We start from the raw sequence: 23,512 nt of genomic DNA, 5'->3' as shown, positions 1-23,512 counted from the left end.
TATAAAACACACTACTAAATCTCTAACACAAGATATTAACAAAAAGAACCCCCTCTCTCTTCATATTTATATGACAGTAATGCCTAGAAGGCACAACTGAGATCAAGGCCCCATTGTGGTAGGGACTGTATTACCATGTAGTGAGAAACAGTCCAAGCCCCCAGGACCATAAATAGATCAGACAGACAAAAGTGGCAGAGGAAATGGAGGTGAAGTTACTTATCCCATATTACACAGCAAGTCTGAGGCAGAGCCAGGAAAAAAAATCCAGGTTTCCTGATTCCAAATGTAGTACCCTGTCTTCTGGACCATATACGTCTCCCAAAAGCTTATCTGAAATATCCTTCCCAGTCACTCCACTGAGGCAAAAGATTAAGGAAATAATAAATAAACCTACACAGTGCCCTGAAGGTTAATAGACTGAGTCAAGCTCAGAACCATGAAGACAGTCAGTTCCAAAGTCAAGAGCTCTCCAGCATGACATTCAAATCTAGGGGCTGTGAATAGAAGTACCTTAGCTGATCTCAACTGCTGGCCCATAAAGAGACGAGCACTTTTAGGTAAACAGGTTCCAAGCCAAAAATGGCATTATAAATCAAGATGGCTGATCTGACCCATTAGAGCAATATATTGCATCAGGCAGAACACAAAGGGCTCTTCTAGCCCATCTTCATGGGATATGAGGTCTATAGAGCTCATGTTACTAATAAAACATCATGACTAATTTCTTTCACTTCATGGGTCTGATGTAGAAAATCCATTTGTAGACAATGATAATTTATCTACTTACGTTCTTAAACAGAAATCTACAAATTGTGCAATTGATTCTGCCATGCTTGAGACAACAGGTCTGATTTGAGATTTATCTCAAAGGATTATACGGTACAATTGGCAAAATGTCAATGTTTTATTATCATTATTCACAGCCAAAAAACTATATTAAGATGGAGGTAAGGTTGAGAGTACATATCAGTAATTTAGGATAAAATATTTTACAGGAATGTTGCAATTATTACAAAACCGAGTGTGTTAAACCCATGAAATTCAGACTTAAGTTTAAATTTAAAAGAAATTCAAACATGTTAAGGTATGGCAATGCGTAGTTAGGACGCTCAACAACTTTAATCTTGCCCTGTACTGACACCATGCAATAACTATGTGATTATGATTAAGGCATGTTAGTGTGTGTGATGGAACTGATTTTTTAAAGAGAGATATCTTTTGGCCTCTCGTTGTGTTGATATAAAGTATCAACCTGAAATCACTTTTGCTTAAATTTTTTTTACTTTTGTGGCCAGATTCATCAGTGTAATTTGCGTGCTTTATGCCACTGTGGAGCAACCCAAAAGCAGCTGGAGCATATTGGTGAGTGAAACTGAGTTTACAACTGGTTTGCATTCCCCTGGGCACACACCCAAACTTCTCCTTCCCTCTGTCCTCTACATTCCCCTACCCACCCCACCCCCACTTTTCTCCTCCCTTATGCACCATATAATACACCACTTGTATTTTTCCTACCCTCTCTATTGAGCAGGTCTGGTGCAGTGGGTAGCTTTTTGGGAAATGGCAGCTATTTTGAAGGAGGATAGCTCTACATGGAATTCTCTGTAGTAGATTATTTTGTCCTGCTGAAGAAGAAACTTTCAATTATGAAGGATGATATAAAAATGAGTATTTATCCTACAAAATATCTTCAAATATAGCATAAGTGTGAGATTTTAGTGAGTTTTAACTGCTTGGGAAGTTTGGAGTGTCTGTGTTCTGTTATCAAGGTCATTTGGGACAAATAAATGGTCTGATGTTGGGTACTAAATTTCGTTAACTCATTTTTAAATGTTAGTACCCACTTAACTAACTTACTTGTGAATGGTCTGAAAATTCATTCTGTGGTCAAAGAGTAAGTGCTGTAATTTGGGGAGGAAAGGCTGCATTGTGCTTAGATAACAAAGTGATTAAATCCCTGCTTAAGTGCAGACCTCATCTCAAACTTAACTAGGCAAATGTGACATTTGCTTCCATAATAAAGGTTTCAAGGTTATCCAGCAATTTATGAATGAAGCAGGACCCCAAAACTTCCTTCACCATCCCATTAAAATGGCTACTAGTCACATGTGACCCAAAACTTACCTACAGCTGCTCTTCAGCTGTGGGATCTTTCGTGAGAATGTCCCTCCTGCTGACCCTCTACTAGATCAGTACTGACCAATGAATGGGTTTGGATGATGCCCTTAATATTTTATACTACAAGCCGAGGCACTGAAGGCAGTTTTCCCATCTAGTGTCAATCCAGTATTTGCTTCATAATTGAAGCCTGCCAATGAATTAAGAGATTTACCCATCTCAGTGGGAGGCTAACACATGCAGTGAAGACTGCACAGCAACACAGGTAGTACATGCTTGGCACATGCTCTGGGTATGTACTTGTCTAATTAGTCCATTCTAAAGCCTAAGCTGTGTTGTCTTCACTGCTACTGTTACCCGGGTTAGTTGGATTCAAGCTAGCTCAGGTAGGCTAGCCCAAGGACAGCTTTTGCTGTGTAGACATATCCCTGGTAGGCTTTGGTAAGAGGCATGAATTTTGATAGAGATGTTGTGGTATAGTGAGTATAGCAGTTAACTGGGAGTCACTGGGAGTCAGGTGACTTGTATTCTATTCCTGACAACCAGTATATCATGCAAATTGCATACATGGGGATGGTGCCATTTGTCTTTGGACCTGGATCTGATCCCCTTTCCCTTACGTTCCCAAGAGCCCGAACAAGGAGAGCCAGAGATTTGGAGTAGAGCTAGGCCAATGTCTGAAAGCGATCTTCAAGCCTTGCAGCATTTGAATCTTCCAAATACAACCATTTGCAAGCTTAGTTCATCAATGGTAGCATCACAAAGTGATTAGAGATACAAGGTGGGGAAGGTACAATCTGTTATTGAAGCAACGTTTGTTGGTGAAAGCAACAAGCTTTCGAGCTTACATAGAGCTCTTCTTCAGGTCACAAAGCGATGACATTTATGTAGCGTAACAAATTTTTCACTTGTTGCTGGCTCAGAAGAACTTTGTACTTTTGGGTTCACTTCGAACGTTTGGGTTTGCTTAACTTCATTGTAAGAGCCTGACTCTCTCATCACACTCCTCTGCCATTTTCTGCCCCTGCTTCATAACTGGTGTGTCATCTGACTAGCGCTGTGTGAGCTCTCTACATTTTTCTCTGTCCAAGGTAACACAAGCCACATTACTTTCTTCTGTTGGTTCTACTTATAAGATTTTAGAATATGTAATACCCATCCATTAGGAAATGCATTTTCAAATCGCTTGGCTTGTTATTGGACAATTAGTGATCTTGTATTAGTACTTACAGGCCCAGTGCCAAAAGAAAAAGAATGAAATGTATACTCCTCTTGTGATTTCATCATAAGTAAATGAAGAGTGAAAACAAATGCGCCAATAAAAGGTGTCAGTACTAATTATTGGGTAGGATACAAAGTGCACAATGAACAAGGAGTGAGAAAAATAATTGTGTGCAGATCATTTTAGTACATAGATGTCTTTAGGACACTCGCCTCTTTCGCGCTGCCATTCTCAGTTTTCAGTCAAAGTGCCTGAGCTTCAGCCCTGGTGGGATGGCTTTGCAGACCTATCATCGTCTTGAAATAAATAGACCTTTTATCCCAAATGAAATCCAAGCCCTAATGCTGCTTGTATATTTTTTTTTGAAAGATAGTGTTTCAAATGTGGGTGGGTAAGTCACTGCACTGGTTGGTGGATACTAGTATGTCTGTAAATCTAAGTAATCCTTGGTACAAAAATTATTTTGGAATGGAGGATTGTGGGTAGGGGAACAATCTTACTTTAAGATTATCAAATCAGTCATAAACAGGATCCCACAAAATATGGCACCTACATACTAGAAAAGGAGGACTGTCAATTGTATGGCAGATGTTCTCCAATGTTCAGATACTATGGGACACATTTTAGTAGAAAGAGTGTCTTGTGAGCACCTGCCCTCTCATTCATGACCACCTAACATCACTTGGGCAACTGCAGTAATTACTCACATGGAAAAATACAGCTCGGAAAATATTTAATGTATTTTACATAGCCCTTTAGTGAAATTTACTAACTAGACATGAGGAGTCAGCGCACAACCAGTTTTCTGTAAAGCACCAGCAGGTGTTTAGTGGACCACTTACATGGTCCAGAACATGTCTGTAAATCACTGGTATGAATGAGGTGGATCTAAAACATTCAATATGAATTCAGAAATTGAATCTATTTAGCAACAAAGTGGGGTGTTTAAAAACCAGATCCAATATTTTAACTTGATCCCAAGTGGGGTTTGTTTGGATCTAGAGTTTTGGTTTGGCCTATTATAAAGAGAAGAACCATTTAAGAAATTCAATTCCAGATCTCGATTCAGATTTTGAACACCTTCAAAGTCTAATCGTTTTCAGACCTGATATTTTGGTTCAAGTCCACCTCTGAAAACAATAAAATCTGTAGTATCTGAAATTCTTAATGATTTCTGATTATTTGCTAACTAGAGAAAGAAACTGGGAGTAAAATAAAGTGACATTACAGGAAGAATATAGAATTTTTAAAAGAAAAAGACTCTGTGGGGTGAGGGAGTGTGGCTGGAGGTGGGAGGGCTGTTGCAATCTTCGGTTTGAAAATACTAAGCAAAGAAGTGGCCACAGCAGTACATTTCCTTAACAAAGTTCTCATTGTTTGTTGTACTTTACCATCATATCCAGCAATTAGTATTGGCAGCTTTATATTGGGACATTTGTTTTTAGAATTAATTTACCTGCAGTGACATAAGAAAAGAAAATTGGTTCATTCTCTTATTCTTTGGCCAATGGCCCGCATCAACTAATAAAACTATCGCTAATTGCAGAGAGAGTGAGACAAGCCAACCCTTTGGAATATATATTTTGGTAGATGGGATTTCAGATCGTTTGCTGAGCTGAGAGTAATCTGACATGTAATGCAGATAGAAATGCCTCCCTTACAAAGCACCATATTAATGAGGCAAACTACTGCTTCTGCAAAGTAAAGAGATCAAGATGTAAAACTCAGGGTGTAACCCTACAGAGGAAAATCTTTTAAAGACTTGTTGAAAGATGTGGTATCAAATGAATTGCTTGCTTCTTAAAGCCTGCTTTGATATTTATTGGTTCAAATTGCTTCACTGACTCACCCTTGCATAAGCTTTCATGCCCCATTTTAATCTTGACATTTAGGGAAGCCAGTCAGAGGCAGTGTAATGACTAGGTTTACAAAGGATCAAAATGAAAAAGGAGAAGCTGAGCTGTAATAATCATAGTCTGGCAATGTATATTTTCACATAATCTGCAAATGCAGTTCAAGAGAGTGATAATATAATAATGAGCTGAATAATAGTGCCAGGAAAGGTTATATAAAATAGAGTTCTGGCTTTGGTAAATTAGGCAGTGCTGTGTTGTGTTTTGTTTTTAAGTTAGACAAATAGCTGCTCAATATGTTTTTTTATTTACATTGTCTTCTCAAATCACTTAGCTGAGATATATCATGAGAAGAGACTGTTGTCTATGAAAAAAATGTATGGTCTTACAGTAAATCTCAGTATTCAAGGTGGGAAATGTACTGAAACAGCCCCACTCTTCAAAAATAAACCAGTATCGTGAAGGTTTTATTTTTCTCTTTCTATCATAGGAACCCTTTGTATAATATGTATTTAATAAAGATAATGGGTTAGATCCAGGGATTCGCACAAACTTTTCTCACTGCAGCTTGGTTGCAGGTGGTGGGCGTTAAAAGTAGCTTTAAGTCACTTTTACTTTCTCTCTCTTGCACAGGCACGCACAAACACAGTCACACCCATCTTGACAAGGCCAGATTTAGGAGCAGATGACCCAGGCAACCGCCTGGGGTGCTGGGCTTGGGGGGTGCTGGGCTCGGGGTGCTGTTTTTGTTGTTAGCGACAAAAGAAGAAATATAATTTTTGAGGTAACATGTTTCAGGTATTCCATATGTGGATTCATTTTTCACTAACCTCCTAGAATGTTCTGGACCTTTGTAGAATCTCATAAGGTATTCAAAAGTGTAACAAATGGGGGGGGGCGCTGAAGACACTCCTCATCTGGGGCGTCATTTGGTCTAGGGCCAGGCCTAGACCTATTTAGGCAGGGCCTAAATGATCCGGAGAAAGGGGTAAAAAGTGAGGTGGCAAAGTTTGCAGATGATACTAAACTGCTCAAGATAGTTAAGACCAAAGCAGATTGTGAAGAACTTCAAAAAGATCTCACAAAACTAAGTGACTGAGCAACAAAATGGCAAATGAAACTTAATGTGGATAAATGTAAAGTAATGCACATTGGAAAAAATAACCCCAACTATACATACAATATGATGGGGGCTAATTTAGCTACAACGAGTCAGGAAAAAGATCTTGGAGTCATCGTGGACAGTTCTGTGAAGATGTCCACCCAGTGTGCAGAGGCAGTCAAAAAAGCAAACAGGATGTTAGGAATCATTAAAAAGGGGATAGAGAATAAGATGGAGAATATATTATTGCCCTTATATAAATCCATGGTACGCCCACATCCCGAATACTGTGTACAGATGTGGTCTCCTCATCTCAAAAAAGATATACTAGCACTAGAAAAGGTTCAGAAAAGGGCAACTAAAATGATTAGGGGTTTGGAATGGGTCCCATATGAGGAGAGATTAAAGAGGCTAGGACTCTTCAGCTTGGAAAAGAGGAGAATAAGGGGGGATATGATAGAGGTATATAAAATCATGAATGATGTGGAGAAAGTGGATAAGGAAAAGTTATTTACTTACTCCCATAATACAAGACCTAGGGGCCACCAAATTAAATTAATGGGCAGCAGGTTTAAAACAACTAAAAGGAAGTAGTTCTTCACACAGCGCACAGTCAACCTGTGGAACTCCTTGCCTGAGGAGGGTCTGAAGACTAGGACTATAACAGCGTTTAAAAGAGAACTGGATACATTCATGGAGGTTAAGTCCATTAATGGCTAATAGCCAGGATGGGTAAGGAATGGTGTCCCTAGCCTCTGTTCGTCAGAGGATGGAGATGGATGGCAGGAGAGAGATCACTTGATCATTACCTGTTAGGTTCACTCCCTCTGGGGCACTTGGCATTGGCCACTGTCGGTAGACAGGATACTGGGCTAGATGGACCTTTGGTCTGACCCACTACAGCTGTTCTTATGTTCTTATGCCTGTGCCTCGATGCTCCTGGAAATGTCAGGCTGCCGCTTTTGCTTCTTAGTGTAAAGTACAGCAGTGTCCAGGCTGCTCTACTTCATGGCAGCTGCCAACGGCCACCAAGGAATGCTGAGGGTTCAGGCACATCCTTGCCATGCCCCTGTGTCCCTGAACATGGTCCCTGAGCTGGGGAAGCTGGTTTGGGTGGTGGTGAAGGAGCCACTATGGAGGATTTCCCTTTGCAGTGGGAGTACTCCACTAGCTTTATGACTTCTTTGAGCCTGAGGACTGATGCAAAGTGGCTGCAGTCTGACCAAGAATTTGGGCCATTGCCACAGATGTATAAAGTGCCATTTATTTCAAAAGATACCACAGTGCTTTGTAAACTGGTATACAAACAAAAGGGCTGCAGGCAGGGACTGAAGCCTGTGCCCTCCTGTGCATACAGGTTCGAGAAGGGAGTGACATGTTACCTCAGGATTTACATGGATTTTAATTTCCACCTGTGTGATACCAGTAGATATCCATCAGAGCAGTCTCCAGTGCACTCTCTGCTCCTTCTTGGTTTCACCATTTGGGCTTGTATATCAAGACAGACACTGTGAATATAATCATTCTTAGCTGCGATTAACAGTTTCATTTTGAGAAAGACGTGTGTATAGTGACTACATGCTTTCAGATTTATTTGTAATCCTTGTTCCTTCCTTCATCATGTCACAGGTGCTCACACTGGAAATATTCTGGAGCAGGGACCTATGTTTCCATATGGATATAAATTGTCTAACACCCCTTTGAGTGCCACATAAAAAAAATTAGTTTATAATTAGAGTCTTGCAAAGGTCCAAAGAGTCTCTGAAAAAAATGCAAAGAGAAATACATTAGAATCCCATTTATTTCAACAGAATGGGGCACGGAATGTATTCTATGAACTGGGTTTTGGATAAACTTGGGCTTTTTTCACTGTAAACAATGCAAGTTGTAGGACATAATGCATTATCCAGAGGTGGGTTGTTTTCAGCAAAATAACTAACTAACTAACTAAATAAATGTATTGTGCTTTAATTCCATATCTATTACTGTTTCACTTTATTTATATCTTTTATTATTCTAAGATTCAGTATCGAGAATTGGGGTGAATAGATGTGATGAGGAATTGACCCTGCTTATCCTACAGTTCTTGCTCTTGATGAACTTCCCACCCAGTTCATGAAACAGGCAAGATTGTGTTCTTAGCCACACTACTGAAAATTGGAAGTCAATCCATTGAAGCCAGGGGGCTATTCTAAATTTATATTGATGTAAATGGGAGAAGACATTGGCCCAGACCATCTGTGAACTATGTAAAGTAGATGAGAGATCTCCAGTTCACAAAATGAAGAATCCTTATCAAATTTGATGCATCAGTTGGTCCATCAAAACATATGTTCCTAATGAACTGGTTTGCTCATATCCTACACCAGTGCAAAAGCTTGTGATTGTTAGATGTAAAAAGTGGCTTTTCAAACTAATTGCCTGGTGACCAACTCCCATGACCAATAGCTTATGCAGATTTTTTACCAGGGAAACCAATTTCTTCATTTTATGCCACTCATCATAGCAAAGTACGAAATAGCATTAAGAGGTCTTCAGTAAAAGCAGTCTTCAGTGGAGACTTCTGATGATTCTTTTGCTCTTTTGGCAGAAACAGAATTTGAGCTTCTCACAATTACTATGAATTAAGAATCGTGACTTAGTTTGGTGCCAAAAAGATGAAAGGGTACAACAACAAACACACAATGAGCCTGATTCTCTTCTTGCATGTGTATAAATTAGGACTAACTCCAGTCAAGTCAATGGGGTGTAAAACCAGTATAAATAAGGGGAGAATCAGACCCAGATCCCAACAGACTGTAAACCAAACGGTAGAAACATGACTTGGCAAGCACAGTAGCTGTAACCGGGACATGATTAAATGATTGCCATGTAATGTCTTAGTGTATCTTGAGTGTGTCAAATATTTTACATCTAGCATTTAATATTCATGGCTGCCTCAATTGACTACCCTCTATATTACTGTGTCTCCTAAAAAAAGAAAAAACTAAACAAAAGCCATGTGATTAAATATTTTTTTAAAATAAATAATTAAGTCTCCACACAGAACAACAGAAGCATCTCTCACAAGACAAATTGAATGATTCTCCTGGTGTTTTTCACTTCAATTAACTTGCAAGCTAGTATATATCATAGGTGTAAATCTCTGCACGTTACAGGGCCACAAACAGGGATATGGCAAAAGGTAAACCTGAAATTATTATCTTTAAGGACTCATTGGAGACACTTGTAATCCTGTTTTATTGGTGGTACCCTCCCCAACATAATGAACTTTGATGAAATAATGAAGTAGCTGTGGTGCCTGTGAAGCTAAGCAGGCAGCTGTGTCAGTTATAGACCTCCCATGAGCACAGTCACCTGGGTAACGACTCTAGAGTGCAGCCAAGCCAGAAACTCTGGCAATCCACTCTCTTCCCATTTCTTTAACTCCCTGCAGTTCTGTTTCTTGAGTCTGGAGAACAACAATTCATCCACTTAGGTCTGTGGTTCAAGGGTGAATCTAAAAAAAATTCCGTGAGAATCCACTGGGTTGTTTAAAACTGCTCCAAGTGCAGAAGCCGAAGCCATAAGACTGGCTTTCCTGCTGAATATGTTCACGTGTCTAAGGAAATTAATAAATGGAAGACTTTAAAAAGCAATCCTTTGAATTCTGCAAGGCTCCCCCTCACCGCCTTTCCCCAGCACACACATGCTAGACTTGGTGAAAGTACAATAAATGATAGTAAGAATCCATAAATTCATCATCATTGTTCTTAGCACTTTGCCTCCTCAAAGCACAAACATTTCATAATGAATATAATTAAATTCTTTGCTAGCTGGTTTGACTAAAGAGCCAACTGGCACCATAAATTCCACTTGTATTTATATAATCTATATAATTTATATAATCTGTACATTATATTTTATGCAATGTTGACTGGCAAGGCTGTGATTCTATTGAGTCCTAACTAGGGATGAAATAAAATCAGATGAATCTGAATCAGGAACTCAGATCTGACAGTGTGTCTACAATCTCATCCTTGTACCCAAACTCAGATCCAAAAGGTCTAAATTTTCAAAAGAGACTAGTGATTTTGAGTGTTTCAAGTTTTGTATGCCCAATTTGAGACTCTTTCAAGGAGCCTGATTTTTGGATGGTGTGTTAAGCTATCAGGCCTCTTTAAGATATCTCCACCTCCTCCAGAAGTTGAATCTGAAGACCACTTCCTGTCTTCATCGCTACACAAGAACAAAGAAGCTTTTGGTTGAAAGTGTAACTATAATACTTTTTCCTATTTTGTAGGCTCCAAGTTGTCCCTGTTTAGTTGTCAGCAAAGGAACAGCTCGCTGACTCTCTCTTACCAGGAGAAAGTAAAGGCACATTGTGCCCGTTTAATCTCATAACAAAAGAGAACAAAGACAAACAAATGAAGGCCCAGTTATCTATCCTTGAGATCTGAGTTTTGAACTTCTAGTACCTACTTAATGAGCCCATTCTGTTGCTTGCTGGTGAGTGAGAACAAAGAGATGTGACTCATGCTGCCTTGTTATTGTTACATAATCCATACAGGTAATTTATTTTTATGGTTAATTACTGGATTAAAGTGTATTGGAAATGCAAGGTGATGTGGCAGAAGGAGCCAAGTAGAGTTATGAGAACAGGTGTCAAGATTAGAGAAATATGGTGTATTTATATATGTATGAACTGGAGGGAGGAGGTGAATCTATCTAAGAGATGATTTCATAAATTGCCACAGTTCTCTTTTGGGGGCTGGGTTGAGTCAGATGTTATTTAATGATGATCATCATCCATTTTTTCCACAGCATCCTCATTTCCCTCAAAGCTGCATGGGACTTTGAACATTACTTAATCTGAGGCAAACTAGATGGGATTTCCTTTAGTGTGCATTAAATCTGCATGTCATTAGCTTGGTCATAGGCATTCATTCCAAGTGACCAAAACCTCTCTCTTCACCACTGAAAACATTCCCAGTTCTTTCCTGCCTGGGATACTAGGTAGGACTTTGACCTCCTAGAGATTAAAACTGGTTCCTTTTTATGATAGTTGAGAACACATACACCAGGTCAGTTGGCTGGCCCCTCAAAAGAGCTGTGCATTTTAACCACTGTGGAGCTGTGAGAATAAAGTGACACAAAAAATCCTAATCAAGCTAAACCTATTGGAAATTATTTAGGTTATTTACTGAAAGAGTAATAACAGTACTAATGACTATAATAATTATTTTATTTCCAAAGTTCCCTGAGTACACCATTAGTTTGTAATAGACAACGAGGTACCAATTTAAAGCTGCAAAAATCCACTATACTTAAGTATGTCATGAAGCGACCTAAATAGAGTTATTCAGAGGCAGCAATTTAATTATGGTGCCACTTACAGTAGTGCAGAGGGATATATGTGTGTTACAGGCCAATTAAATACTAGCACCTTTGAAACCTCAGGTGGATATTTTACATGAAATAAATGCTTGAATTGAAAAATTGGAGCCTTTGAAAGCTTAAGTTGGACTGGTTCTGAAAAGGTCATCCCATCACAGTGACATAGGCAGGGTCAAGTTTGTTTGACTGCAAAATGCACATACATCCTCATTGCTAAAAGTTGGTTGTAAGTAATTTGCAATTGCCAGGAGCCCTTGACAGCCACAAATGCTCTCTGCTTTCCATGCTGTCCCACTTCAAAGCAGCACAGTCCAGCCATGAAAGCATCCCTCCTCTGACCTCTGTTAACAACATGTGGTGTGTGGTTTAAGGAGTCGGACCATGTTCTTTTGGTTCTTTAAAACAAATTTTTGTTTAACTTCTGCTGTAACCAATGAGCATGTATGTTACTCAGATATACCCTATTTCTGTTAATTTAACCAGAACATTTGCTTACTTGGCAGCCACTGGAGGAGAATTACCTGTCTTAGTTAACCCCACTATGGATATTTGTTGCTGCTTCTTTTCTTTTTCTTTGTGCCCCAATTGCAGAGTCCTTGTTTGACAGATAATTAATGCAGATGTGGCTACTTGCTCACGTATTATTCAGTTAATCTTCTTCTGTTAATTAAAGGTTTAGACTCAATGTCTCTGAACCTGCCTCGGGATGTTTGTCCTCACTCACTGTTTCATACCTTGGATGCGCAGGTGGGGAAATGGATACAAATCTGCATGTGCTCTGGCCAACTTGTTTTTAAAAAATGACTGTGGTTGGAATTTGCAAAGGAGAATCAGCTGCCACAGACAAAGAGAGAGTATTTTTCTGATGGGGTTTTTATTCTTCCTTCTCTCTCTTTGCTACTGAGGTTTCACCCCAGGCAATGACATGCAGACTTAATCAGCCCTTTACTCTCTGGTGTGCTCAAAATGCTCTGTAAAGTGCAAGGAGTCCCCTTCCCCGTTGTTGAGAGCAGGCCAGCCTCAGGTTGGCACTCGGAATAGGATGAAAATTTCATGGGGGACACAGGAATCATAGACTACCAGTGTGTTAAGAACAGGAGTACTTGTGGCACCTTAGAGACTAACAAATTTATTTCAGCATAAGCTTTCGTGGGCTACAGCTCACTTCTTCGGATGCATAGAATGGAACACACAGACAGGAGATATTTATACATACAGAGAACATGAAAAGGTGGAAGTACACGTATGTATAAATATCTCCTGTCTGTGCGTTCAATTCTATGCATCTGAAGAAGTGAGCTGTAGCCCACGAAAGCTTATGCTGAAATAAATTTGTTAGTCTCTAAAGTGCCACAAGTACTCCTGTTCTTTTTGCGGATACAGACTAACATGGCTGCTATTCTGAAACCTACCAGTGTGTTGTGTTTAAAAAGAACAGTGATTGGTTCCTTTCGCTCCCAAGAACCAACTCAAGTAAATGTGTTATATGATCCAGTCAAAATTTTGTTGTTTTTACAAGCTGCGGTGTTTTCTATATATACATTTTGCTGTGACAGTATAAGAGAACAGTCATTCCAATCCAAAGTGACATATTTTGATCATCCTAACTAGACACTTCAGAAGTAATTGTTTAGAAGCATTTGGAACTTCTTGGGCTCCAGAATTTAAATTCTTGTGAAACTTGTAAATAATTTTATTATTTAAGAGAAGGGAAGAGAGGCTGAGAAAATGCTTTTCATTTTTTAAATTATTTTTTTTAAAGTTCTAAAATATTTTGCAAGGGCTCTAAAATTTTTCAGTGCTTAGAGCAACAGGGTCCCTGAGTAGAGCAGATGTACAGCAGGAGAAAGGTACAGAGAGATTTTTTCAGTGGACTAGGAGGATGTTTTTGTGATTGAAGAACAAGTCGCACAGGCTTGGGAATCAAGAGTTGTATTCCCAGTCTCGCCACATACTTCCTGTGTGACCTTGCACAAATCACTTAACCTTTCCATGACTCAGTTTCCCATCTGTGAAATGAAGATAACACTTACTGACATCACAGTGAGGTTGAAAAGCTTACTTTTTACTAATTTGAGAACATCAGACAGAAGGAGCCAGGGACATGGAAATTATTGTTATTATCAGTGGATGCCTCTGGTGTATCGAGGGTTGCCTATACCTATCCTGAAATTCCATGAGCTGTTTCTGACTGCAAATAATTAAATATCCCTGAATTTATTTCAGGCCTCGTGAGGCTACTATGAATCCCACAAGGTGATGAACTTCAATCGAAAATTGTGACTAGGGATTTCTGACTCAGTCAGAAGGATATATGAAAATCTCGTGAGAGAGCCCATTTGTGTGAGAATTCCATCCCAATTCTATTGACCCCAAAGATTTGATAGGTATTTTTGCTAACTAACATAATGGGTTGCTGAGCCTGAGTTTGGAATCTTTCGGGGGACTTGGCCATCTCTTATTGAGTCAGAATGTGTTGACACACACCTCCGTTTGTGACATGAAGCGACAGTGTGTGACAGTGTCACAGCATTATGACACAATGTCATCCTGCAGGAGAAAATTAAATCTACTGGAACACTTGCACCATCGTTTTTGTTCTTGATGGTGTTGGTTGGTGGTGCAGATTTTTACGTCTAAGCTTTTATCCCAGTTCAGAAGATATTGGCATGACTCTCAGTTATCTATGGAAAATAATTAGCTGCCTAGGTCTTTATAATTGTACACCAGTTTAATAAAAAATAATTGAATAAGTCCAATTAATGTCTCTAATGGTCTATGAATGGAGTAAGATCCTAGGTCACGTTTAATTAAAAAAGGCAATAGATTTGCCATCCTTCTGTACACACCCAGGGAGATGCTATTGTAGCCCTTCCAATTACTGCCTATGATTCATTATTTGGACCCTAATGACATAAACAGTTGGGCATGAATCCTCGTTTGGCATCTGTACTTGAAAACAAGCATTCACCTGTGCAAATCAGATAATTTCACACACAAACATGTAGTTAGGCATTCAATTATCTGATCTAAATATCATATGTTGGTCTGTGAGTGTAAATGCATTTGTTTGCAAGAGCAATGATATGTGTACATTTTTGTGGGTGCTTCTGTTGCTCCTTGCTTTGAAATTTTGACCTTAAACTAGCCTTTACATAAATCAAATGGGTCTTCAACTATGATACTGCATGAGCAGTAAAGTTCAGTTAATGCTGTTTCGTCATCAAAAAGCAAAAATTATTGTTGAGATTAACAGGGCTGGTTAGGAAATTTTAACACATCTCTAGACAAAATTATATTCAAGGTACTACAGGCAGCATGGCTATTTTGCAAGCCCACTCACGTATGGTGAGTGTCATTAAAAACTCATTTACCTCTGTGCTGTCATGTTTCACAGCAGAATCTTCTAGTCGAAGTGGAGAGAGATAGCACAGTTTCTGCAGGCGCCTGGAGTAGTGCATGTGAATTGTACTTCCCCTCAGTGGCCAAGGCTACCCTAGTTTTGGTATTCACAGAAAAATCTCCTCCAAAGAGGCACTCCTGGGAATGGGGAAGCAGAGCCGAGAACAATAAAACTTACCTTACTGCTTTAAAAATACTGGTTCTAAAGCTCTGAGTCAATCTGTTTATCTTCAACCCCTGTCAGTCCTGTTCAAATATGAAAACATTCTTGAGTTTTAAATTGATTCTTTGTCATCTAGTGGCGTCAAACACCCAGCTTGTGAGCTGGATCCAGCCTGCTTAAATTATTTGTCTTTGCATTATGTCAGATTTGGATCCTGTAGAATACAATTTGAAGAAATTAAGTTTCCCTTGCCATTATGAAAAATACCCCCAATATCCAGCTGTAAATTAAATGCAACAAATAGGAAATCTATGCAGAGTTGTCTTCCTGAATCTGCAGACAATCTGAAACAAGAACTCTAAGTTGTGTGAGGTGCCTCCGTTTTTCTCACTGGGTTATTCACTCTTAAGACTAATGATGGCAATCTAAGAGCCAGGTTTCAAAAAATTATGTATGCAATTATGCATCTAATTTGCATAATTATTGCTGTCCTGTGTGCAAATTGGGTAACTGTGCAGTCAACCGGCCAAAGAAAGGGAAGAAATACCAGTGGTCCTAAATGTTGCTTGCACCATTTTTTCCCCTTGGTTACTACATTTGGGCCATATTCTATCTTTGATCTCTGGGCAAGCCTCCAAGTGTTATCAGTGGAACGTTCACTGTAGATCTAGGGGAGTATATGGCACTAACTTTGTTGATCTAGTCCAGGGGACATAATTAAAAATGTAATTTCACTGAATGAATGTGATGTCCCTTTTAACACTTGTGTAGGTGTAATTGGTGCAGCGTCTGATTTCTTTCCCCAGCAATTTCTATTTGATTCACTATTATAGGCTGAAAAGCATATCGCATGTATATTAACAGCTTTTTACCTTAGCACAGGTTTATTGGTTTGCTTTAGTCTCTCTTTCAGGGATATAGGGAAAGACAATTGTGTGATGCCTCTATCCAAACCCCTATTCATCATTCATGACCTAGTGAAAAAAGTGTTGCAAATTGTGCTGAAATTCTGTTCAAAGCCAAGCCAGTAACTGGGCCAAAGGTTTTCCATTTACGTGAAAGACAAAACCAGCACCATTAAATCATCTGTGGAAAGCTGCATCAGCAATGTAAGCTGATGCAACAGAGGATTTAGCTCTGTCCACCCGATAGTTATATAGCAGAGTAAGGGCTAGTCTACACTTACCAGCCGGGTCGACGCGGTGAGTTCGACTTCTCAGAGTTCGAACTATCGCGTCTAATCTGGACGCGATAGTTCGAACTCCGGAAGCGCCGGGGTCAACTTCGGTACTCCACCACTGCAAAAGGCGGTGGCGGAGTCGACCTTGGAGCCGCGGACTTCGATTCCGTGGCGTCTGGATGGGTGAGTAGTTCGAACTAGGGTACTTCAAATTCAGCTACGCTATTCACGTAGCTGAACTTGCGTACCCTAGTTCGACCCCCGCTCTTAGTGTAGACCTGCCCTAAGATATGAAGGGTTGCAAGGGTCTGTGGCCATTGCTTTAAAGGCACAAAGATAATCAAATGACATCATGGTAATAAAGTAATCAGAAGAGAGCAAAATAAACAGTATTACAGCACTAAAGTGACTCATCCTGATGGTTAGACAAAATACTGTACATAAATCAGCTGAACTGAATACATATTAAAACAGACTACACCGAAAAAGACTCATATCAAATTGTATATGCCATGCTGAGTTGTCTGAGATGTGTGATTATAGCTCACATACAGAGTTCTATACTGGATACATACTGGTGACTAAATTATCATATCACACCGTCAGACTTTGCATAGGACTCCTATAATTTCATATAAAAGAGATCCTGGAAGAAGGAGGATGTTTGAGAACTTGTGCTGCGTTGGCATTGGACTTCATGTTTAAATGTTTAAAATGACTTTGAAATGCATTTATTTATAAGGTGAAATTACTGATGTATAAGGTGAAATTTACAAGGCAGCCTATATAAGGCATACCCAATACCTGGCCTGCATGAATTTTTGAGGCTATCTGACAAACACAATAAAAATGGTAATGTAGGCTGCATAGCACAAGAAAAGGATATTGTAATGATTATGGAGCTTCCAAAATAAGGCTCTTTTTCTCAGAGGCCGTCTGTCAGCAAAGACGTTTTGAGCCTGATTCTCTCTAACTTACATTAGCGTCAATTGTTGTAACTATTCAGGTCAATGGAGTTATACTATTGAAAAATGAGTGTACGTGAGAGGGCAAAATGATCTTTTGTGTACAAGCCCTGCTCTTTTACTAGTGACGCCATTGGAGGAGATGGCGGGAACTTGCCCCCTTCTGAGATAGGTTGAATGGATAAACAAGAAAAACCTACTGAACTTGTAAGGGAAGACTGTTAGTCAGAGCTGTGGCCATGAACTCTCTTGTGTGATTTTTTTTCCCCCTCTTTTTTCCCCTCGTTTAACATTTTTGAGTCTGAATGGTGTTCCAGACTGTTTGCCTGTGGTAATGGGTTGGAGAGAGATGACTTCATAGAATCATAGAATATCAGGGTTGAAAGGAACCTCAGGAGGTGGTCTACTCCAACCCCCTGCTCAAAGCAGGAACAATCCCCAAATAATATAGACTTCCATAATATAGAACACATAAAGTATGAAAGTTTAAAATTACAAGCTTGTACTGGTGCGGTAAGATGACTGTTGAATAGTTTATTGTGATAGTCTGACAGATTGTCCAAGAGTGGCTGGATACTGTAGATTATTCAAATATAAAATGCTTTTATTCTATTGTAATCATTAATTTAAAGGTAAGATGGTTTTGCTGTTGATGCAATGCAATGAAAACTGATGGCAGCAGGGAATTGTCTTACTAGTAGGGATTGGAGATGGTAAACAAACCTCTCACTTATTTGACTCCAGGCCAACCCAGGTCAGTTGTGATTGTATATCATTGTGTCTGATAGCTATAGATGGCCTATGTCAAAACAGTTGATAGTTTCATTCTAGTTCTTGTCAAGTTGCTATGTCACAAAAGCCACTATCAAAGTTAGAACTAACTGGCATCTTTGTTGGAAGAGAGTAGAAACAAAGGGAAAGCACTAAATAGAAATGGACAATGACTGAACTTATTCCTACAGGTCATGGATGAAGGAGATTTGCTGGAAGGGGAGCAATATGGCACAGGGAAACCTGCATTGACATGAGGCAATAAAGTATGTGCTCTATCTATGGGGATAGGGAAGACTATACATAAGACAATATAGATATTTTTAGCTGATCAGACAGTGGGGGAAAAAAATGTCCAGGCTAAACATTCAGCTAACATAAATTCCTTGGAAAATGTTTGAGTTCTGCCAGCAGAGAAACTGGACCATTCGAAAATAAAATAGTAGCTTGGACAACGGAGAAAAAAAATCACAAATAATTTATCTGGCAAATATAATCCAGCCATCTTTAGAGCTGGTACAATAATGAGGGGGAAATGCATTGAGGAATAATGCATTCAATAACGGATGGAGAAACAACGCTGAAAAAACTTTGTGACTATTATTCAACTAACTGTGGATATAACAGAGAAAGTGGATCAGCATATATATACATAAACATCACAGGCCAGATTCTTGACTGATGTAAATTGGTGTAGCTTTGCTGATGTCAGTACAGCTGTGTCAATTTGTACCAGCTGAATATCTGGCTCAAACACTTAAGGGTCTGATTCTCTCTCCTGTACTTTCACTGAGCAGTATAGATGAGAACCATCCCATTAACTTCAATGGAAATATATCATAGGCCAGATCACCCCTTCCTGCTGTAAAACCTCAGTCTTTCCAGCTGGTGTGTGGGTGGGTGGGTATGGCTGTGGGCATTGTCACTCCCCACAATCACAGAGTGAGTCTACAACCAAACCTGACCTATCCATGGGAGAATCAGAACTATTTGCATGAAGGACCTATGCTGACCCTACAGTCCTCCCCACCAGTGTCCCCAGAGAGACCACCACTTAAAGAACAGATCACCATGGCCGAGGTGTTCAACAGGATATGAAATGCAACCTCTGACTGTATAGTCTTCTCTGAATAAGCTTCATGGGACTGCAGGAGGTACAGTGTAAGTGCCACCCCCACACATGATGGCTCCATGACAGCCACTACTCAGTGCAAGGCAGTCCATTCCCCAACCCAACATGTGGCTCTTTGGGTCATGATCTGACCCACCTTGAGTACTGATGGCAGAATCAGAGCCTAAATTTCTGTTGATTTTTACAGGAGCCACCACATTTGAAACCATTCTGAACATCGACCTATCAACAATGCAAACCTAAGAGCAAAAGGGAAGAAAAGTTACAAAAGTCTGAGCGTCTCACAAATTGTAAGTCACCGATTTAATTTCACTCCCTTTGAGGAACATTCGCTCATTCTGTATCCATGTGTTTTAATTCAACAGGGGACCAATAACTTTGACTTTTTCTCCTAGCCTTGTTTAAAACAGGAATTTGAAGTGCAAATTTTGAAATGTAATCTTTGCTGCAAAGCAGCTTGCAATTTCATTGCTGTGGCTCATGGGTGAGGGAAGTGGGGTCAGGAATCCCACCCCAGCCTTCTCATAAAGTCATTTGTGACAGAGGAAGTCTCAGTTATTACACAGGAATGTTGAAAGCATTTTATTTTCTCTCCCTTTGATTTATATTGGTTTAGCTCCAGGTCCTTTGGGAATAATTAAACAGATTGCTTCATGTGTTGCTTATATAATGATTAATATAAAATATGTGTACAAGCAAATGGAAGCTTATTACTTAGGTGATTAATAATTAGGATTAATTAAGGTGATTATTTTAATAAATGAGATTTAGTAAAATATAGCCAAAAACAAAGCTATGGCACATATTGTAGATGGTTGATTTGGAGAAGAAAATGAACAAAGTAGTAGTTGGGGCAGAAGGGAAAGAGATGAGAAGGAGGTTGAGAGTGATTAAAGGCAAATACACAGGATATTTAAAAATATTAATTAAAGCTAGGATGGAATGGACGTATCCAAGCTGTCAAGTCATTTAACCTGAGCCACCTATTACAACACAAAGATGATGTTCAGATATTCAAGCATCCTAGCAATGCCCATTAAAAACTCCCATTTTTCATGATGGCAGGAGGAAGGCAATGAGGCCAGAAAAGATTGTAAGAGAGAGATAAAGGGTCAAATTCTTCTTTCATTTACACTAGTATTATTCTGCAATAACTCCATTTTGCTTATACCCGTGTCACTGAGACACTTCCAGCTGTCTAAGGGTATGTCTACATGGGGGTTTAATTCAAAGCTTTTTGATATGCATCAGGTAACTCAGTAAATGAGTTAATAAGTCGAACAAATAGTGTGCACATGGAATGCCTGTTTGGTTTTCAATTTGCATTGTGTGAAAACATGTCAGTTTGTGCAAACTGAGGGCATAGCATTCTCAGGGAGTATCCAATTATCTTTTGCTTTGCTGCTGAGCAACATGCATCCCAGGATTGTTTTTGCTCAGAATTGTGGAAATCAAGGTGGGTTCAACTTCTTTTTTTATTCTTTTATTTATTTTTTTTAAATCCCATGATTCCAGTGTCTCCCCCCATGCTTACTTTCTGGGCTGGCTCAGTGGTGGCAGCAGGACAAGGCTTAAGAATAGGAGGACTCTGAGCTGTTGGAGCAAGAGGACTGGCTCCTGAATCACCTACACAGCTTTCAGCATTGTTTATGGGCCCAAGAAACCAGCTTGGATTGGTGGGAGAGGATCGTTCTGCCAACATGGGATGACCAGCTGTAGCAAGAGAACTTCAGGATGGTAAGGGCCACCTATTTTAAGATCAGTACAGAACTGACCCTGGAGCTTCAGCAACGGTATACCAATACGCAGTGCCCCGTACTCATGGAAAAGCAGGTTGCCTTTCCCATCTGGAAGCTGGCCACCCCAGAATGTTACCAGTCTGTAGCTAACCAATTCAGCACATGGAACTCAACTGTTGAGCCATTCTCATGCAGGTCTTCTATGCCTTTGATAAGGTGCTGTCTAACTGGGGTCATGAACTTTGGTAATGCTCAGGAGATTATTGATGGCTTTGCATGCCTGGGGTTCCTAAACTGTATTGGGCCAATTGAAGGAATCCATGTGCCTGTCATTTGCCCTCACCCCCATCTGGGCACAGAATTTATAAACAGAAAGTATTTCTCCATGGTGCTCTAAGGACCAGTGGACTACTGCAGCAGGTTAACAGATATAAATGTAGTGTGGTCTGGGAAGGTCCATGGCGCTAGGATCTTTTGGAACTCAGCACTGTTTAAATTAATGGCAAAAGGACTGTTCACCCCAGGACCACTGTGGACATTAATGGTGTGTAGGTTGGTCTGGTTATTCTTGGAGACCTGGCTTACCCCTGATACTCTGGTGATTGAAGCCACACATTTTAACTATCACTTGCGTAGTTGCAAAATGGTAGTCAACTGTGCATTTGGCCATTTGAAAGGCAGATGGTGCTGTTTGTGGACTTGGTTGGAAGCAGCAGAAGAGTACGTTCCAACCAATTTAACTGCATGTTGTGCCTTGCACAATATTTGTGAAAGCAAGGGGGAAAGCCTGACCAACAGGTGGGAGGCTAAGGTGTGGAGACTTGTTTGTGTTCTCTGTTGGCTGTTCAAACTTCCAAACACCCGTGGGATGTCTATTGTTCATGTTTTCAGTCACATGTCTGAACACGTTAGCCCGGGGTGGAGTAGGAGGGGAGTGTTGGGATGCAGACACTGCAAGCAATGGGGTATTGTGTGTGGGTGGTTAAAGTTTAATGTTCTTAATGTGCTTTTATCAAAACCCTAGGAATTATTTCAGCTTTATTTAAAGGATGCTTTGTGTTAAATGAAATGATGACCCATAATGGATGTATTGTAAACAGTTTTATTATGAAACAACAATAAAATACCAATAATAAAGTTTTAATAAAAGCAATGGAAAAATGTCATTGTATGTGAAAGTGCATTTAACAAACCAATTTTTTTTAAGTAACCAACTATACACGAACCTTTAATTACTGCACAAGTGCAAACAAAACTCAAAGTGCAATGGTAGCAATGTTCTAAGTACAACAAAATAGGGAGGGGGCATTAAAAGGGAGTATATGTCTTGCCTCTGGCTCTTCTTGTGTGCATGGGTTCTGGCGTTGAGTGCTTTAGCTCAAAATTTTCAGGGGCATTGCAGGACTCAATAGAGCTGGACTCCCAGGTGCAAGTGTTCTCAGTGCCCAGAAGTTGGATCTGAGAGGTGAACAGGAGCTGCTGGGAACACAGCTGCAGGGATGTAGAGGTTAGAAGTTGCTGCTGGTTCCAGTAGCCAGCATTGTCCAGGGGCTGAAGGACGTGACTGCTGACCCAGAAGGAGCATATTCTGCAGGAGAACATTTTAGCTTAGGGGTGAGAGCAGTGAAGGGAGTCTCCAGACCCTCCACATGCTGCGCCCGCCACAAGCATGAGCTCCGTGGCTCCCATTGGCCAGCAAAAAGCGCCTCTGGGAGCTGCTGGAGCCGCGGAGCAGGGCTTGCAGGCACCGGTAGCACGCAGAGCCCCCCCTATACACACTAAGAGCCAGAGGGACCTGCCAGTGGGCAAGGTGAGGAGTCCCGGCGGTGCTCACCTGGGGCTGCTCCCATCCCAGGAAGCATCCGGCAGGCTGGTTCCTCTGGCTCCTAGGGTTGTGGGTTGGGTTGGGGTGGGGGCGGAGGGCTCTCTGCTTGTTCCCAGCACCTGCAAGCCTCGCCCCTGCAGCACGCAGCGCTCCTGCCGGCGGGCAGGCACTGGGAGCTGCCCCAGGAAGCCGTGAGCCGCGGTGCCGCGGCTGCTATCCGGATGGTCCCTTATATTGGGACAAAGGGCATCCCAACCAATGTAAGGTTGGGGTGCAGGACAAGTCCTCTAAAATCAGGACTGTCCCAATAATATCGGGACGTCTGGCCACCCTAGCACTGTGACACTGTCCTTTGGCCACGCCCAGGATCTCTTGGGAGAACTGCATTTCTTTCTCCCTCTGGGTCTTCATGTGCAGCCTCCATCTCTCAGCCATGAGTTGTGCAAACATCTTGTCCCAAGTCGTCTTTTTTCTCCCCCTCAGGTTGGCCAGCCAGTAAGCAGTAGATAGAGGCCCAGTCCTTATTGGTCTGGCTGTTGCAGGTGATGTGGTTTATGGGAGTAGGAGGAAAAAAAACTCAGTCACTTATTGTTCATATCTCAGGCAAATCGTGACAGCCTTTTTATAGTATGTATATGTGATCTTACCTCCTTAAACCTCT

General features: G+C 40.5%; 1 protein-coding gene across 18 annotated transcripts in view; it reads left to right on the top strand.

The window, feature by feature from the left end:
- The window catches only part of MSX2 (msh homeobox 2), a 138,144-nt gene that overhangs the window by 40,751 nt on the left and 73,881 nt on the right, over positions 1-23,512 (top strand). For 4 of the 18 annotated variants that reach the window (XR_005584015.1, XR_005584016.1, XR_005584017.1 and 1 more), the window contains exons 2-4: positions 1,299-1,365; positions 19,475-19,577; positions 20,803-22,137. The gene's annotated coding sequence lies outside the window, so the exon portion shown is untranslated. Of the gene's footprint in view, positions 1-1,298; positions 1,366-10,580; positions 10,848-13,900; positions 14,434-15,071; positions 15,153-18,346; positions 18,422-19,164; positions 19,317-19,474; positions 19,578-20,802 lie in introns of those variants that run through there. The other 14 variants (XR_005584019.1, XR_005584021.1, XR_005584020.1 and 11 more) reach the window with 9 other exon arrangements.

Source organism: Mauremys reevesii, linkage group 8 (genome assembly GCF_016161935.1).
Source record: "Mauremys reevesii isolate NIE-2019 linkage group 8, ASM1616193v1, whole genome shotgun sequence".
NCBI classification, from domain to species: domain Eukaryota; kingdom Metazoa; phylum Chordata; order Testudines; family Geoemydidae; genus Mauremys; species Mauremys reevesii.
Note: the sequence above shows the minus strand (reverse complement) of the source record. Positions and strands in the feature narration are given on the sequence as shown.